Below are 19,842 nucleotides of genomic sequence, written 5' to 3' on the forward strand. Positions count from 1 at the left end.
TAAAAGCAGAATTGCAAGTCCTTTACAACTTTCAGATTGGCTCAATTCCATTGTGACTATGTTAATTTTTCCAAGTACTATAAGGCAACAGATTTAATCTTTCATGCTCTACGGATAAATGGAGCCTTCCTGTAAACAAGAAACAATTTCCCCATAATCTCTGTAACTAGATGATCTCTCGCTGGGCAAGCAACACAGAAAATTCTATAATTTTCATTCCAATTTTTAAAAAAAGTCTTGATTTGGCTACGCAAGCTGGTGCTGCCACACAGCTGTGTTCAATCAAAGAAAATACACCTTGTCTGCTCTGTAAACTCAGACAAAGCCAATACAACTGACTTCCAAGTGTCACAGAGCGTGTGACAGAGCAAGAAATTTAAATCTAAACATATGAAATGATAAAATGGTACTGTACAAGAAATTCTTTCAACAACTAATTGAGAACAACAACAACAAAAAGAAATGGTTTTTGATTCTGTACACACGCTAAACTGAGGCCATATATATTTTGCATAACATAGCGTGGGTTCAGGCTGTGATGCTGAGAGAGGTTAACAGGGTTTGATGAGGAGACATTCTGCTGTTTGGCTTATCCTCAAATGCCCTCAGTGCCTTTCCTTGGTAGACCACCATGGTCCCTTAGGAGAAGTACCATGGTCACATCCTTACCGTCTCCAGGGTCAAGTCATATTTACCGTCTATTCAGCACAGAGAACCCAAGCAAGATACAGAGGACAATGCAAAATCAAAGTTGATGTGGCTAAATGCCTAACCACAGCAATAAATAAGCACCACTGTTCACGCTTGGAGGTTAAGGGCTATAAGAGATCCCACAGATGTAGGGAATTCTGACATTGACTTCATTCTGAAAGTTCTGCTACTTCATTTTGAAGCTACCAGTATTTTATTTGTGTTATGTAAGTGAAATTTTAATTACATGTTGGACAAAATATTATTTATGAGTAGAACTTTCAACATCTAACTGCTTAGCCCTTTTACACCAACTTATAGAAGATACTTATTTCCTGTTCTTTAGCTCATTATGTATTTTTATGGATGTTGTATAAACACTTGGAAAAACAATTTTTGTGTATGGGCAAAACAATTTTATGTTGGTATTATGTATGTGCAGTCACCATTTTTAAAAAAACTACTTAAACCATATGGCCTTTTTTTTTTGTCTTTGTCACAGACATTTGTGCTAATGTCCATTATTACAATAGTTGTGGGGTTTCTTTTGTTTTTGGTATAAGAATTGTAATATAATAATTGCCATACCCTCCCTGCCTACCGTTACCACCATTACCATTACTACCATTACCTACCATTACCATTTATAAATAAATACGGTAGTCCTTATAAATTTATAATCCATCAAGTAGATTAATCTACTGATTTGGTTACAGCTCTCTAGTCTCATCATGAGCTTTCAAGGAATACCTCACACACAAATCACAAGATGATGATAATTTCACCTAACTGTGGTCCTCCAAACTTTTATAGCTATAGATATATTATTTATTTGATTAGCAAGTCAAAAGGAAACTTTTCATAGTCTCTGACACAGTATCAAAGTATATAAAGTAAAAATTAATAGCTTCATCAGAACGGACTAACACATTCATCATCATAAAAGGAGATTTTAACATAAGTTTCTTGATAAGTAACAGATTGAGGAAATCGAATTTTTAAGCTAAGTAGGCACTTTGAACACTAATGTTAATGAGATTGATCAAGTAGACATATGTATATAAAACTGGATATTGTACATTGTTTTCACACACACATGAATCATTTGCAATATTTGGCTATGCTTTATACCACAAATCTCAACAAAAATTGGAACCAGCCAGCCTTGGAACCAATGTTCTATGATCATCAACTTATTAAGAACAAATATTTTTTCTAGACAATGAGAAAAAATATTTTTTTAAATTACAGATTTCTAACGGAATATTATGAAAAAAGAATCCCGGAGGAGGGGTGGAGAGGAGAGGGTCAAGAAGTGTAGGAGGAAGGACAGACATGATCAAAGCATAATACATACACATATGGAAATGTCACAGTGAAACCCATTAAGCTACAAATAACATGTATTAATAATTATGTACGTTTAAATAAATATATCTAAATAAACAATGGCTTAAATATGTCAATATATAAAAATTATAAAACTTATAGATGTGAAATATAAATTCAAATAACACAGGCCAAAATATGTAGAATGCACATAGTTTACATGAGAAAAGAAGAAAGCATGAAAATTTGAAGTTGAGTGGCATAATTAACAACATACCAATGAAATAAAGGATATAAAGTCTATTTCAGTAGATGCAGGAAAAGCATCTCTAAAATGAAACATACAAACATGATTTTTAAAAGTTTAGTATAAATGAAAGAAAAAACATGTGTTATAAGCTAAATTGTATCCTCCCAAAATTTATGCTGAAGTCCTAACCCCTAATACTTCAGAAAATGATCGATTTTGAAATGAAACCTTTAAAAAAGTAATTAAACTAAAATAGAAGTTCTTTATTTGGGCCCTAACCCCAACAATGGATGTCTTTAAAAGAAGAGAAAATTGGGACACAAAAGGAGACACCAAGGTCATGTGTGCACAGAGAAGGACCACATGAGGATATTGAGAAGGTTGAGACCACGCAAGGGCACAGCAAAAGGCCATAGCCTGCAGACCAAGGAGAGAGTCTTCTGCAGAAACCAGTCCTGCTGATACCCTAATCTTGGGCTTCCAACCTCCATAATCATGAGAAAATGAATTTCTGTGGTTACAGACAGTCTGTGTTTTGTTACGGTAACTCTATTAAACTACAGCAGAACATGTTTTAAAAATGTAGAGCAAATACTCTGTTTTATGTTGAAATGTCAAAAAAACATTTCCTCTAGGATTAGGGACAAGGCAAAGATAGCGGTTAGAATTTCTTATTCAATATTTTATTCACGTTCTAGTCAATGCCATGAAGAATGAAAACAAACATGGATATTGATTCAAAAACAAGACGCAATGCTCACACCATTGCAGATGATATGCCTTGTAAGTGGGAAAAATCCAAAATTCAGGTAGGTTTCTAGAATGAAAGATTTTAATAAGATTATTACATATGAAATCACAATGCAAAAGTTTGTTGCATTTTGTATGCCACTTACAGTTAAAAATATAATTTTAGGGGCTGGAGCTGTAGCTCAGTGATAGAGCGCTTGCCTTGTACATGTGAGGCACTGGATTTGATCCTCAGCACCATATAAAAATAAATAAAGATATTGTGTCCATCTACAACTAAAAAAATATTTTAAAAGTATATATACATATAATTTTAGGATGATTTAAAAGACATCAAAAATATAAACATATTTAGGGAAATTATCATGAAAGTGAGTTGTATAATTTCTTCTGAAAGTCATTAATAAAGAACTAAATAAACTGAGCTATATTTTGCTTCTGAATAAGTCAAATTCATAGAGACATTGCTTCTCCAAACTGACCAATTGAGTTGATTCAATTATACTCAAAGTCCCAAGAGGTCCCCTCCTGTGGGGTGCTCAATAAGGCATCAGAAATTTACAAACAAGAACAAAGAGTGAGATGATCAAAATAATCATTCTGCAGAAGGTGGAGGGCTTGTCCTGTTCAATTTCAAGACAGACTTTAAAGCTATGGTAATTATAACAGTGCCTAGAAGCACAAAGATAGAAAAATAAAACTGAATGGCAGGAAAATGAGAGAATTGAGGAACCAGATGCAGACTCAGGTGTGTGGAAGCCTCAGTTATTATACTGTGAGAATTTCTGATCAGAGGGATTTCTTAATGATGGTCCTGGAGTAATTAGACATTTACATAAAACTTGTGAAATGAATCCTAATGACATAACTTACTAAAAAAAACAGATCTAGGTAGGTTAAATATATAACTATGAAAGGAAAATATGTGAAACATATATAGATCTCTGGGTGGAAAAGGATTTAAGATATAAAAAGGATTTAAGATATGCAAAGGTCACAAGGAGCAAGCCACAGAGGAAAGATACACTCAACTACTTTAAAGATGAGAATTTCAATGTTTTAAAAAAGAATATATTTGTAAAACTAAAAACTGAAAAAGGAATAGCATTATAATTAGAAAAAAAATGTAATAAATTTTTTTTAAAAATCTTTGGGAAAAATGTACAAAAAATATGAACAGTGAACTTCATAGTAAGGATATACAGGGTGACCAATAGACATGGGAAAAAGAGGCTCAAATTCATTAGTTTTCAGAGAAATCTAAGTTCAAACCAGAACGACATATCTTCTTATTGATTCTCATTTTTTTAAAAAGTTGAGTATCATGGTAACAAATGTTGCTGAGGTTATAGAGCAAAAGTATATTCATATATTGCTGAAAACATGGAAATTATATAACCATTTCCACAAAAGAACTGACATTTCCCTTTTAACATAAATATATTCTACAACCCAGTTGTACTACTAGCTATATATAGTGTTAAAACTCTTGAAAACATGTGTTTTGAGAATCTACTGGAATGTTCAAAGCAATTAAATAGAAATCGCCAAAATATCCCACGAGAACAAAATGGATTAGCAAATCATGGTGAATAAGAAAAATGATACAAAGATAGAAAAATAAAATTGAATGGCATACACATCAACACAAATGAAACTCTGAAAAATTATATCAAGCAAATTCACATACTAGAAGAATATAGTAAGTGTCATTCAATGTAAGCACAAAACAAAAGTCAGCTTCTTGGCAAAAGCTGACCAAAATTTAGCATAAGTTTATAAACATATGGGCTAAAATCATAAATAAAATAAAAAATAATTAAAACAAAATTTAACAGATTGATAATTTGAGAGGATAAAATTAAGGAGGGACATGCATGATGATTCTAAAATCCAATAATTTTTTTTTCTTTATCTGAGGGGTAAACATAGAAATATTCATTTTAATTTTATTATCTGGAAAATTTACCATGACAGAAATGGTGGAAAAAAATTAAAAACCACCAATACAGACCAGGTTCAGAAATTTAAATACACTCCCTCCTTAAAATGAAAGATAATGCCAACAATTAAAAATTTTCCTAAAGAAGGAATATTAACAAAATATTTTATAAAAACCAGCTTAACCTAAATAATGAACTCTAAATGACAGTGTAAACTGTAATAATGTAGAAACCCAACCAAATATAAATCTTGGTACAAAAATATTTACGAAAACATTAGCACACAACAACTAATAGCAGTTCTTCCTTATAATAAAGAATGGTTAAATATTTGGGTAGTCTATTAAAATATATCAGGGGATTAATAAATCAAAGGAGAAATTATGATTATAGCAATAAGTGATGAAAAGTCAATTTAATGAAGAAAAATAAGAGAAAATTTTAATGGAATTGGAAATTACCATTTACTTAATGAAAAGAGTAAATGAAATTAAGTGCTGAATGTTCATTTGCAGCATTCTCAGAAGGAATAGGACTGGTTTGCTCATCCTTACCATGCTGACCTACTGTCATCCAAGGCCAGTTTTTGTCAGTCTTTCTTTATTCTCCCTGTGGCATGCTGCTAATGCAAGGAGCCTTTCTAGACATATTCTTTCCTATTCACTTCCTATTCATTTTAAGTAAGCTCTTTATTTTAAAATAATTTTAGATGTACAGAAAATCGCTGAGGATAGTACAGAGTTCCCACTTACCCACCCTCTTCTCACACAAACATGGTATATTTGTCACAATTAATCTGTATTGGAGGATTATTATTAACACTTTATTCAGATATCTTTTTTGGGGGGTGGGGAGTACTGGAAATTGAATTCAGCAGCAGCCACTGAGCCACATCCCCAGCCCTATTTTGTATTTCATTTAGAGACAGGGTCTCACTGAGCTGCTTAGCACCTCGCTTTTGCTAAGACTAGCTTTGAACTCTCAATCCTCCTGCCTCAGCCTCCAGAGCTGCTGGGATTACAGGTGTGCACCACTGTGCCTGGCTCCTTATTTTTTGTTACTGAATTTTTTTCCACTCCAGAATGCCATTATGCATATTCCATGTCACATTGAGTTCAGGTGTCCCCGTAGCCTCTTCAGGCCTTCCTTATTTTTGATGACATTGACAGTTTGAGGAGTATTGGCCAGGCATCTGACGTTGTTCTCATAACCAACTGAGGTTCTGAGTGGTTATGAGAACCACCAAGGGCCCTTCTCATCCTGGTATATAGAAGTCCTCGCTATCAACATGCCTTATTTGTTGAGATTGACTGTGGTCACCTGACCATGGGAGCATTTGTCATGTTTTCCCAGTTTGCAGTTTCTTTTTCCTTCTCTTTCTCATACTGTGCTCTTTTTTTTTTTTTTTTTTGCAGGAAAAATATCATGTGCATCCCACACTTCTAGAAAGTTCATCTTCACTTCCTTAAGGGCAGGGTATCTCCAAACATAAATTATATGGGATTCTTCACAACAAAGTTATCCATTTATTCCTTCTTGTTTATTTCCTTGATTATTGATTTATATCAGTGTTACTCATGGATATTTATTTCATACTCTTATTATGAGTTAATGTTATTTTATTGCTCAAGTTGTTCCAGCTTTGATCATTGGGAACTCTTTCAGTGGACTCCACTGTCAATTTGATATTTTCTCATCTTTGTGGGTTGTGCAGATTTCTTTTTGTTAGTTTTTAAGGTTTTGAACATTTTTTTTTTAACAAGACGCTCCGGTTTCATTTTGTATGATTTCTGGCCCAGCCTAGTGTTAGCCCTTTCTCCAAGTAACCCTGATTCCTTTTATTAGAGAATGGTATTAGAAACCAGGATCTTGGTGCTATGTGGCCTATTCAATTAGTTCATAGATAAGCTGCCTATTTACTCTATGTCCATGCTTTATACATTAAAAAGTATAAGACTTTTTGCCACACCCCCAAGACCCAAATTTTTGACAAGGAGTACAAGAGATTGAACTCAGAGGCACTCAATCACTGAGCCACATCCCCAGACCCATTTTGTATTTTATTTAGAGACAGGGTCTCACTGAGTTGCTTAGCACCTCGTTTTTGCTGAGGCTGGCTTTAAACTCACAATCCTCCTGCCTCAGGGCCTCCAAGCTGCTGGGCTACAGGTATGTGCCACTGCACCCAGCTAAAGATCCAATTTTGCGGCGGGGGGGGGGGGGGGGGGGCGGAGAATTGATATTACTCTTACTGAGAATGCATGTCTTAAGAATCTTAATGCAATAAAATATCAAATAAGATACATGAATGTTAAGGAATATTATTTCTTGATGATTATAATTTTATACCTAGAAAATAAAACACAAAAAATTTATGTCTACAGTGGATAAAAATTCTATCATGAAATTCAGATACAAATCATTTAAAAGCAGGTAGATAGGAATATATAGCCATTGCCTAATATCTGCTGACTATTGGTTTCTGGGCTCCCAACAGATACCAAAATCTCTGGGTGCTCAAGTTCATTAAAAATTTTGCATGGAACATACACCTATCCTCTGGTATGCGTTGTCATCTCTATATTACTTATAATATCGAACACAATGTAAATTTTAATAGATTGCATGAGAGGTTAACCATTTATTAAACAAATAAAAATGAAAAATCAGATTCCTTTCTAATTTTTGCCCGGAAATAAATTTCAGCTGAAACCACCCTTGAAAGAAAAAGGAAGGAAAGAAAGGAGGAAGGCGTGAAAGAAAGATCTCTGTACTAGATGTTTAAAATGGGTACTTTTTCCACATAGTGGGAATGGGAAAGCCCTGTGTAACCTGACACAAAATCTAGATGTTATGTCTGAGAAACGAATGCCATTTGATTATACAAAAACAAAAATGTCTTACCAAGATTAAAAAAAAATTCTCAAATCAAAGTGAAAAAGTAGATAAACTTAGGTAAGCCTTTTTATAATAAACAATGTTAATTAACTTGCATTAATTATCAGGAACTCTCATCAGTCAACAAGAAAAGGAAAATGATTCATTAGGAATATGGACAGAAAATAGAATGGCTTAGGAATATATTAAGAGATAGTCAACTTATAATTTTAAATGTTTAGCTGGCCTGGAGGAAGAGAAACCCACACAGGGCCGTGTTGCTACTGGGCTGTTGAGACCCTTGTTCTTCTATTTAGGGCCTCAGCTTCTTGTGAACCTAATATTTACATGCTTTCTACCTCCCTGTAATGACTGTCTTTTCTTGCTCCTCTGGTCCTCCCAGTCTTAAGTAATGACCTGATATTACTGTCCCTTAACCTGGATACACTGATTCTCTTCAGTTATCTCTTTGAATGAATATCAATTTCCTGTTAGAATCCCAATACATATACTTCTCCAGCACTATCCAAAAGAAATGTGTTACAAGCAACAAAAGCAAGTCTCAAAATAGTTTTAAATTCTCCATTGGGCCTGTTAAAAAAGTAACTTGACTTAAAATTGATTTATATGATATTTTATACTTTATTTAATTCAATATATCCAAAATATTATCTTCTCAGCATACAATTAATATTAAAATTATTGTGATATTTTACACACTTTGTTTTTACTAAATGCAGTCTATATTTTACACATAGGGAGATTATGCCAAAGGCTCAGAGCTCATTCTCCCAAGGGCTATATAAGGACCATTTCTGAAAACAGAACTTTCTTGCAAATGTGCATAGTTTGAGCATGCCAGGCCTGCTAAGTCAACTGTTTCTTGCCCTGTAGGTTAGGAAAAATTACACAAGAATAGGAAAGAAGCAAGGAAGACTAAAACTCTAAGAGCCAGAAGAAAAATGAGGTAATAAACGTAAAATAAAATAACAGCCTTGGTCCATTTTCTACTGCTATAACTGAATACCACAGACTGAGGAATTTATAAAGAATAAAAGTCCATGAGGCTGATGGTTTTGGAGGCTGGGAGGGGCCAGATCTAGCGAAAGCCTTCTTGCTGGTAGAGACTGCAGAGCCTTAAACAGTCCGGGGTATATACCATGGCCAGAGAGAGCACACACAGGGGAGGGAGAGCCAACCCGGCTTTTCTAGCAGACATATTCTGGAGGCAGGCCATTAGCCCATGAATCTATTAATCTAGAAAGGATTAGTATATTCATGAGGGCAGATCCCTGGTGACCTAAGAACCTCTTAAAACATCCCACTTGCTTCTACCTCTTATTACCCCACAAAGAGGATTAAAACTCAGCATGAGATTTGGTCGGGGACATCCAAACCATAGCATCAACACACGTCTCAGTAATTAAATCTATTAAATGAATAGCCAGAGTGAATAGCGAAAAAAAAAAAATACAGGGAAATGCAAGAAGGGAAACCATCAGTAAACAGCAGGCCTCCAGATGTGAGGTCTGTGCTGAGAAGAGAGATCTGGAGACACTCTCTTGCCTCATCCTCTCTCCCGGCTTCACAGACCTGGTGCCATCTTTAGTTCTTCTAGCATCTGTCAGAAGGGCCCCACGGGGTCTGAGAAGCTGCACTCCTCCAGAGACCTCAGCCAGCTATCAGCAGCCTGGACCCCATAGCTTTCCTAGGCTCAAGTACCTACTTTCTTCTAGGAAGCTTGTTGGCTTCTGTCATGCTTATTAATTATGTAGCACATCCATGCGGAAATCCTAGATTGAAAGTTGATGGTTTGCCGCTTGCCTAATCACCTTCGTTGCCATCTTAGCCATGGTCTCGCTGTGCACCACCTGTTCTTTGTGTCCAGCGCCCCCCACCCTCCACCTTCATGCATCTACAGGAACACAGAGATTGTCCATTCAGAGCAACAAGAAGCCTAATGAACGCCATGACACTGCGGAAAGGAAATGTCCAAATGCTCCCATGCTAACCTTGAAGAACTGGGATTCATGAGAGTGGCACAGGCTTTGAGAGCATGTTATGCTTCACCGCAAAGTGAAAAATGCATTTGCTGAAAGCAAACTGCCGTCGTTTATGAAAAGCTATCAGGGTTCTGAGTCCAATTAGAGGGGGGAAAAAATCAATAGTGATTCACTTCCTTGTTAGAGGAACTGATTTTCTTGATAAAGTTCACAATATTTTTAGAGTTTGTCTTAATCATTTTCTGGCAAAATGGCACAGTTCCAACTCTTGCAAATCATATAGTTAAATTGAGATGAGTGCTTTAGCGATGCAGGGAGTTACAGATCGATCACATCAAAGAGGACAATACATCCCTCAGAATGAGGGCAGAAAGGTACCTCCCAGTCATCCAGCACTTGCCACACATTCAGATGTTTATTTTACCTCCTTTAAAAGAAAATCTAAGTAAAGATCACGGTTTTCTAGTTTTCGTTTGACTTTAATATCAAAAGGGATATTTAGTTTCATTTTTTCTTGTTCTGATAAGTCAAACCGTGTCCTTGCATTTTGAAGACCTCAGTCTGAGTTTCAGGTCTCTCTCCCTCTCTCTTTTGCAGGTTGCATGACCTTGAGAAAATTATTTCATTCCTCTGAATTGTTCCTTTTGAAAACAGATTAGATTTGCCATTGTGTGTGCTTGATACATATGGGGCTGTTATGGTTTAAGTATGAGGTGTCCCCCAAAAGCTCATGTGACACAGTGCAAGAACATTCAGAGGTGAAATAATTAGATTATGAGAGTTGTAATCTGATGGGTGGATTAATCTACTGATGGATTGATTAGCTGGGTGGTAACTATAAGCAGGCAGATCGTGGCTATAGGAAGTAGGTCACTGGGGGCATGACTTTGGGGCTTATATATTGTCCCTGGTGAGCAGAGCTCCCGAATCTTCCAATTATGGACTGAACATGTAAAACTGTGAACCAAAATAAACTTTTCTTCCCCTACATTGTTCTTGTCAGGGTTTTTTTTGTTTTTTTTTTTTTTTCAGACACAAAAAGACTGAAACAGTGGCTATACAACAATTATATGTAATTCAACAATTACATTGCAGACCCTGACCCAAGGACATCAACTCATTTCCCTCACAATCATCCAACAGAAAAGCTATTGCTATCATTGTGTTTCATAGATGAGGACACAGGGACTTAGAGAGTTTCCAGTACTTTGCCCAGTCTTAACTCTTAATCACCTTACTCCTAGAATCATCCCCCTGAATCTACCTCTGCTTTCTAGTTCTAAATAGCAAAAGCTTTCATACAGATGTGACTCACCTTTTGGCTAAAAATAGCCATTGTTCTTTTCTTCACAAATATCTCAGCAAATAAACTACTAACCTCCCCTACTCTTTCTGCCAAAATATCTTCATCCTGCTAGAAAAGTGGGGCTGTCAACATGTTAAATCAGTTATAGGGTTTTTGGAGTTCTCCCTCCCTGAGTAAAGAATTAAAAGATTCTTTCCTTGATCAAATAATAGTAGTCATAATTAACATCAATATAAAGGTTGATTAACATCCGTAACAAAAGGTTGACATGATGGTTAATTTTATGTGTCATTTTGATTGGGCTAAGAGATGCCCAGATAGCTGATATAACATTATTTCTGGGTATATCTTTGAGGGTATTTCCAGAGGAGGTTAGCATCAGTAGACAGAATAAAGAAGATTACCCTCACCAATATGGGAAGGCATCTTCCAATCTGTTGAGGTCCTGAATAGAAAAAAATTGGCAGAGAAAGGCTAAATTGTCTCTTTTCTTGAACTGAGACACTGGTCTTCTATCATTGGACATCAGAAGCCCTGGTTCTCAGAACTTTGGACTCCAGGACTTATATCAGTGTTCCTCTTGTCTCCACCCATACACCATTGGTTATGTTTCTCTGAAGAGCTCTGGCTAATTTAGTTGGTGTTTCCAGATGCAGCAGATATATGACATGAATACTGCCAATCCCCTAATCCCTAACCCACCACCCATGGAAGATCAGAACACTCTGGTCTAAGAAACCACCATCAGTTGCCTGGAGTAGGCATGAGAGAATTATCTCACTTACCATTCTGGAGAATTCAATGTCACAGTGAGCCATGAAGCAGAACAAAGAGAGGGCCAAAGACGACACTGATAAGTAATATGGGGAATGGGTTAGCTACATTGCTGCAAAGGAGAGGTGATCACATCAAGACTATGTTTGAAGTGGCCAGGACATATAATATAGCAGGAATCTTGTCTTTTTAATTACTATATACCCAGTACCCAGTACAGTGTCTGGTAATGCCTCAAGGAACATTTGTAGCATGAATATCTACTTGACCCAAAAGATAACAATGACATTCAATTCTAAGCAGAAACAGGAAATTGCAAATCTCAAACCAGATAGTTTCAAGAGCTGCTATGGATCCTGACTTCTAGGAGTTAGATTCTGCTAGGACTTTGAGTGCAACCAGAACTTTTGAGTTTACGTTGAAGAACTCTGTGAGCAGACAGAGCCAAACTGGGCATCTATTTAGAGTAATTGAGAAGAAATTGGGGAAGAGTAACAGCAGTCACTAGAAATCAAATACTGGCCAACTCCTTATAATACAAAATTAAAACTCCTGCTTTAGAGATAATTAAACTAGCTTCTTGTGTAATCAAATTTTATTTTAAGTCACTCTGCTCTCAGATGAGCTTTAAAATCTCTTGAGAAGATATACTATTGTTGTAAGATATCCCATCAGGAGAGCCCAGGTAACCTGGGTGGTAGCCTTCATTGACTGCAGATTTATCACAAGGTTCTGTGTAAGCCAATGTTTTCTAAAGTCCATCTATGGAGCTCTATTCTAGAAAATACTCTATGGATGGAAAAAAATATTCTAGGCTAAATAAATTGGAAACCCCACATCTTATATTTTTCTTTTGATGATTTTCATTTCATATTAGCTTATAAAATTTCCTGGGGAATCCTAAAGCAAAGATACCAGTTTATCCCAGCATTTCTAAAGTTGTTCAGTTACATAACTTTCTTTTTCATGTAATATAACCTAGTAGCATCCCAAAGTGTAAGAGAACAAGTAATAGACTAAAAGTCAGATAATTTTGAGTCCTGGTCCTAAGTCCTAAATACAAGTTGCTAAATGGGTCCCTGGTAAGTTACTTGTACTTAACAGCCTGGGTTTTCACTGTTCTAATACCTACCACAGCAATGCTTTGAGTGATTTAAATAAGATGCTATATCAAGAAATTTTGTCGTAAATAATGAAATATTACACAAATGCTAAGTGTTATCATAATCAATTCACTTCTTTAAACATGAAATACGAGAAATAGTTTTCCAACCACACATTTGTCACTCTTGTCATTCATAAAACACTCTTTAAAGACAAGCTCTAAGCCAGGTACCATGGTGCATGCCTCTAATCCTAGCAGTTTGAGAGTCTGAGACAGGAGGATTGCAAGTTCAAAGCCAGCCTCAGCAACTTAGGGAGGCCCTAAGCAATTTAGTGAGACCCTGTCTCAAAATAAAATGTAAAGGGCTAGGGATGTGGCTCAGTGGTTAATACCCTACTGGGTTTTAACCAGGAAGAAAGAAAGAGGAGAGGAAGGGGAAGGAGAAGGGGAAGGGGAAGGAAGAAGAAAGGAAGGAAAGACAGACTATATGAACCGAACAATAATTGAAGCCCATTAAAGGCTTTTCTCCTTTATAATCAAATGACATAAATTTCATTCACTCTTGTCATTTTAAGTTACTGCCCTAAAAAACCTAATTTTACAAACCCCACAAGTGCTATTTGAGACTAATATTTAATTTAAACATATGCATAAGCCTACACTTGTTCCAACAAATTGATGTACCCACATACCTGCGAATGGAGAATTGTGTTCCCACATTCTGTACGTCTTACTTATTTATTTTTGACTCATCTTGTCATTACCTGTTTTTTTTTTCCTTTTGTTGCTATTATGTTTCATAGTCCCTATACATATTCTAAAACATGGATATTTCACTACTGTGTGACACACTAAGATTGAAAATTCAGCATGATAGAAATCTCTTTCTAGACTTGAGGAGTGTAAAGTTCAAAATGCCATCAGGAATCTAACTCTGTGCCAGGTGTGGTGGTATGTGCCTTTAATCCCAGTGGCGTGGGAGGCTAAGGCAGAAAAATCAAGAGTTCAAAGCCAGCCCCAGGAACTTAGCGGGGCCCTAAACAACTCGGCAAGTTCCTATCTCTAAATAAAATAATAAAAAGGGCTGGAGATGTGGAAATGTGGCTAACTGGTTAAGCACTCCTGGTTTCAATTCCTGATGCCAAAAAAAAAAAAAAGAATCTTCTGTGTTGAGTGGGTGTATGCACACACATGTGCAACAGAAAACCATGATCCAAAAGCCAAATCCTGATTTTTCCTTCTGTTTTTAGATAGCCTGAATGATAAGAATAGTTTATATATTTTTTAATGTTTGTGAGGAGGGAGAAAAATATTTCAGGACAAAGGAAAGTTACATGAAGTTCAAATTTTAATGTCTTCAAATTTCATTACCATGAAGCCACACCTGTTTACATAATGTCTCTGTCTGCTTTCTTGACACAGCAGCAGAATTAATTGAGTAGTGGTGACAGAGACTCTACGGCCTAAAATATTTACTCTCTGACCCTTTATAGAAAAGGAGGTTTGTTGATCTCTGTTGTATGCTTATACTTTAATACAGCATGCATGAGAAAATAGTTACTCTACTGTGTAGACACCTGAGGACTAAGTCATTTTTGAGAATAACTTAATTGGCCTTTCAATTTTCTTATGCTAGAAGGTGATATGGTTTAGTGCAAATCTCAGGGCTTGGGGCTGGGGGTGAAACTCCCTCTAGTTTTATCACTCACTCGTCGGTCCTTGGATAAGTCATTCGAATATTCTCATTCTCAATTTTCTTATCCATGAAATCGAACTCACATGAATTTCAACCAGCGCTTGCCACAGAGTTGTCTTCTGATAAAATGTCAGTTTGCTTTCTCAGCATCCCAGCAAGGACTTTGGACCATTAACCACAAAACATTTGAAAAGCACAGAGCAGACAAGCCCTTAGCCTGTTTCCTGCAGCCGATTCTCAGCACTTCTCAGGTTTGGCTGACAGAAAAATAATATGCGTTAGACAAATCCCTTGGCTTAGCCTTTCCTTCTTGTAGACAATTATCTAACTGGACATGCTTCTCACTGAAAATGTGCTTAAATGGTACAGCTCCAGCCGGCATCCTCTGACAGGCCTCCTCAGAGGGAGAACCCTGAAGCACACGGCCTCAGCATCCCCACATGTGGGGAAGAGGTAGAAGGTTGGGGGGGCACAATTGGAGAGTTTGTCTTCTAACTGCTTCAACAAATCAACCAATGACAGGAGCACTCCATGGCTGCTCCAACTTGCCCAGGGCAGTAAACACGATGAACACAGCAAGCAGACAGGCTGGGCCTGGTCCCTTAGCTCAAGTTACCCTTATGCCTTCACCAGTTTCATTACTTATGATTGCATTACCTTGGAGTCCCAGGGGGATGCTGTGGTACCTCACTCAGGTCCTCTTTATCAGGATGGCATGAACATTCCCCCAACTTCTGGGAGAAATGGATGCTACAGGACACTGGTCAGGAGAACAGTCTTTGGACAGAAACATGTGGTTCAGCGTCTACACTCACCACTCAGGAGAAGCCCAGAGCCAACATATAACAGATAGAGGTGTGCAACAGCTCGCCGCCACCTTGGCAGGACAACTCTGCCTAGCTCTTTGTGCTCCAGAGCCTCCTTCCATTGTCTCCAGCAGATCAGGCCCAAACTAGATTTTTCCCAATATCACATCCTTTGCTCAGCTTCTTTGCCTTTCTTATTTCTAGGCTTCAGTTTCTCCCTCACAGTTTTCTGAACTGAAAAGTGCATTCTCATTATATCTTGTTCTCCGCTTCTAAGAAACTGAACCTAAGTCACCCCCTGGGTCCCCCAAAGGAGTCCAGGACTGTACCCTAAAGGGGCATGCTCCTCCTCTGAGTCAGACTAGACATGACTGCCTGTCAGCCTCATGGAGGTAATGGCTTGGCCAACCAGACCTGGAGGACAGGCCCAGGGAAGGACTTGTGAGCAGGGAGTGAGCCTACCCTTACTTCACGCCCCCCCCCACTCCCCCAACACACGTATACACACACATGCTGAGGGAAACTGGCTGCCCAGCTTGTCTAATCCATGCCTCCCCAGGGACTGTGGCTGGCCAGGACCCAGTGCCCAACACTGGTAAACACCAAAGTGGCTTGAAAGCTGGCACAAAGGGAAACATGGCCCTAGGCAAGATGAGAGTCAGGATAGCAGGAAATTTAAAGCAGGCTGAGGATGAGATGAATGCTTACACATTGAACAGTCCGCCTCTCTGCCACGATGCTATCTGGCTTGAAGAAGTGAAGGAGCAGCACTAATGCACTAACCTGATTAGTGAGGAGCTGTGCCAAACCCACAGGGAGCACCATAGGACTCAAGAGAGAGGAGGGAGACCAAACGGTGAACAGCAGGGAGACCACCATGACTGGGAGGTGCAAGCCACATCGATGCCAGCCTTCTGTCACCAGCCCCCGTCAGGGTGTCAGTGATGGCCTGGGCTGTGGTCACCTGGGCTGGAATAGTCATGAATAAGCCCAAAGGTTAGACTCTGCTGGATTAAGTGAATTTTGCTTAGGTGGCTTAAGGCCGATTAAGCAGTCAGGGAATAGAGGAAGTTTAAAGAAGATGAAAGGGAAGCTCAGGAAGCAGTCTGTCATAGTAAAAGGAATTAAGTCCGCAGAGCCAAATGGAGCCATCCCTGCAAAACAGGAACACCGAGCAATGGCAATAGAATTGAAGTCAAGGACTCAGGTGAGACAAGAAGGAAGAAGTAAATTTAAGGGGTCCTCTGGCTTCACTGATAGAAGAGGAATTGAGGAAGGGGCCACTTAGCAGAATAAACTGTGAAAATTGTCATGGCTTTAGGTGCTTGTTGTGGTTTTTACCCCTTATATTTGTAAAAGGAATTCCTATTTTAAAAGTTTATTCAACAGACTTTAAACGGGCATGAAAGAACTTTCTGGGAGGTGAAAATATTCTATATATTAATGGGGGATATTGATTACCTAAGGTCAATATTTGTCAAAAGTCATCTATCTACCTATGTACTTGAAATATGTAAATATTATTGCCTCTAACTTACACATCCATAAATTATTTTTTTAAAAAAATTTATATAATAACTATTTTGATTATGTAATAGTAAATGTTTATTTTGCCTTAATCAAATAATCAGTTACAGTGTAAGTTACATCCCTCTCTTTGCAGGTAGCAAATTTTGGCCCTGAGGTTGCAGATTTATAAGGATTATACTGGTAGCTAATTGAGTTTAACAAAGATAATTTTCAAAAGTATCAGAATTTTCTCGGGTGAAAATATAACATTTTTATTTTGTAGTAATAATCTGTTTTCTGAAACTTCTTTGTGAAACCAATGTGTTTACAGGAAAAAAAAATGGTTGTGGTGTTTGTACAAGGTATGTGAGAGAATTTTGAAAATTCTAAATTTTTTTATCCCTTCCAAGATGCCTTACAGTCCTCAAGTGGACTGAATTGTTATGGGCACAAGGAAATTAACAAGAAATCATTGTTATTTAAATTGTATATTCTAATAGTTGGTTCTGTGTGTTTCCTGTAATTATTCCTTATTTCAAGCATAAGTTTGTTTTGAGAATGGGTTTGCTGGGCCAAAGCTAAGAGATGGGAAGAGAATATAAATTAATAAATATCAGCATACACTGGTTGTCAAAACGACTTCCCTCAAATGACTTTGAGAAGGAATCTGCCTTACCTTTCAACCTATTTTAGAACTTCTTATTGAGATCACAGATTCTGTGGCCTCCCCTGTTAAGGGTGATTTTTTAAAAGTTAGATTTCAAACACAAATTGGAAAACTTTTCTGTTTGGAGGCTGAATGCTTTCTATTCTCATGGAAACCAATAAATTAAAAAGTGTTGAAAGTATGCATCTAATAAAACTTGGAAAGCTTCTATTAAGAAATCCTTTATCTTAGGCTCCAATTTGGAGTGGGAAAATATTTGGCATGTTGTTATTTTTTCATGAGTATTAATCTGTTAAAAGTAAAGTTACAGCAGAATATAAACTTGGAGTGCCCTGACATTTATTCCATTTTTAATGAAATGTTTACTTTTGTTGCTGCTCTGAGGAGGTATATTAGTTGAGATCTTCCAGAGAAACACAACCAATAGAATGTGTGTGTGTGTGTGTGTATGTGTGTGTGAAGATCTAGATGATAAACATAGAAAAGGATTTATTTTAAGAAATTAGCTAGGCAAATCTAAAATCTGCAGGGTAGACTGGTAAACTGAAGATCAAGGGAAAGTTGTAATTCAAGTCCAGAAAACATCAGCTGGCAGAATGCTTTGTCACTCAAGGGAGTCGATCTTTTTCTGTTAAGTCCTTCAATTGATTGGATGAGGCTTACCCACATAATGGAAGTAAATTGCTTTAATCAAATTCTACAGATTTCAATGTTACTCTCATCTTCAAAAACTTTTACAGCATCTATAATGATATTTGAGCAACATATCCTGATTCTGTGGCTAAGCCGAGTTAATATATAAAATTATCTATCACAGGTGTGTTAGGAGGAGGTATGATACATTGTATGATGTATAAAAAAAGATGACTGGGAATTACAAGTACTGATGTTGGGCAGTGTCTACATGTACAGTAAATGTGAAGCAGAGTTAATACATACCCACTTTTGCTTGCAATGTCGGTGAGATGTTTCTAGCCGATTACTGCTCGGTCAATACCATCAGGGTCATAAAGAGCTATAAATTGTATTATAAAAACATTCTCAGTGGAAGTCTTCCTTTTAATGTCAAACATTTCTCAGTTGTATAATAATAGTTCTGTTTTCTGATACTTTTGAATTCAGAGACTTCAGCATTGTTAAACTTTATGTACTCATTACTTTACATATCTCAGGGCTTCTAAGAAGTTGCAATTAAATACCAGTCTGCAATTAAGATTTTTAAAAGTTGACCCTGATACCAGCTGAAAACAGAAGAATGTAACTCAGTGGTAGGGCAATTGCTGAACATGTGCAAGACCCTGGGTTGGATTCCCATTAAGAAAGAAAGAGGAGAAGACAAGGAAGGAGAGGAGGAATGGAGAGGAGAAGGGGTAACAGTTTCAGAGCTGTCACCATTTAGTATCAGCCCAATGAACTGCTGCATTTCAAAGGACCCTCTTTCAAGATACCACACAATGGCCCATGGTGGGAGGAAAGAGCAGTTTCCCTGGGTAGCCATGAGCAGCAGGAGAAGGGCCTGGCATGAGAAGATGTGATGGGGAAGTTTCCAGGAGCCCACAGGGCAGCTGTTACAGATTGGGTTCTGGAAAACAAACTGAGATAGAGACTTGCACACATGGTTTCCTGGGGAGCTCTTGGGAAAAATACTGGGGAGAATGAGGGAGCAGGATGGGCCTGGGAAGCATAGCATGGCCATGTTAGTAGGTACTGCAGTGATGCTCAAGGGCCCTGGAGTCAGGTGAGGCCAAGAATCTGCAATAGTGCATTGAGACATGTCCAACAGAGTCTAGGCTTTATACCATTCAGATCTGCTCATGCTTCTCTGCTGGTTATCTGGTTTATCTTCTGTAATACTTAGGACTTCCCTCTATTTTTTTGATGTATATTAGTATAATGATATTATCATTTCTTCCCTTAAAAAATGCAGTTAAGTAGACTTCATTATTATCAGGCTCAATAGCTTCAGGCAACAGGATTAATGGGGAAAAGCTCCCGTCCCTGTTGCTACAAGCACACCCAAGGCTCAAACTCACACTTATCACTGTTCTTTCTCACTATACATTACAAATGCCTTTAACCCCACTTCAGAACTTTAGCTGGGGTTAACTGCTTACCTAGTGGAAAGAACCAGGACTTC

The sequence above is a fragment of the Marmota monax genome, unplaced genomic scaffold (assembly GCF_021218885.2).
Source record: "Marmota monax isolate L192 unplaced genomic scaffold, Marmota_monax_Labrador192_F-V1.1 WCK01_AAM20220418_F8-fsc00021, whole genome shotgun sequence".
NCBI lineage: Eukaryota > Metazoa > Chordata > Mammalia > Rodentia > Sciuridae > Marmota > Marmota monax.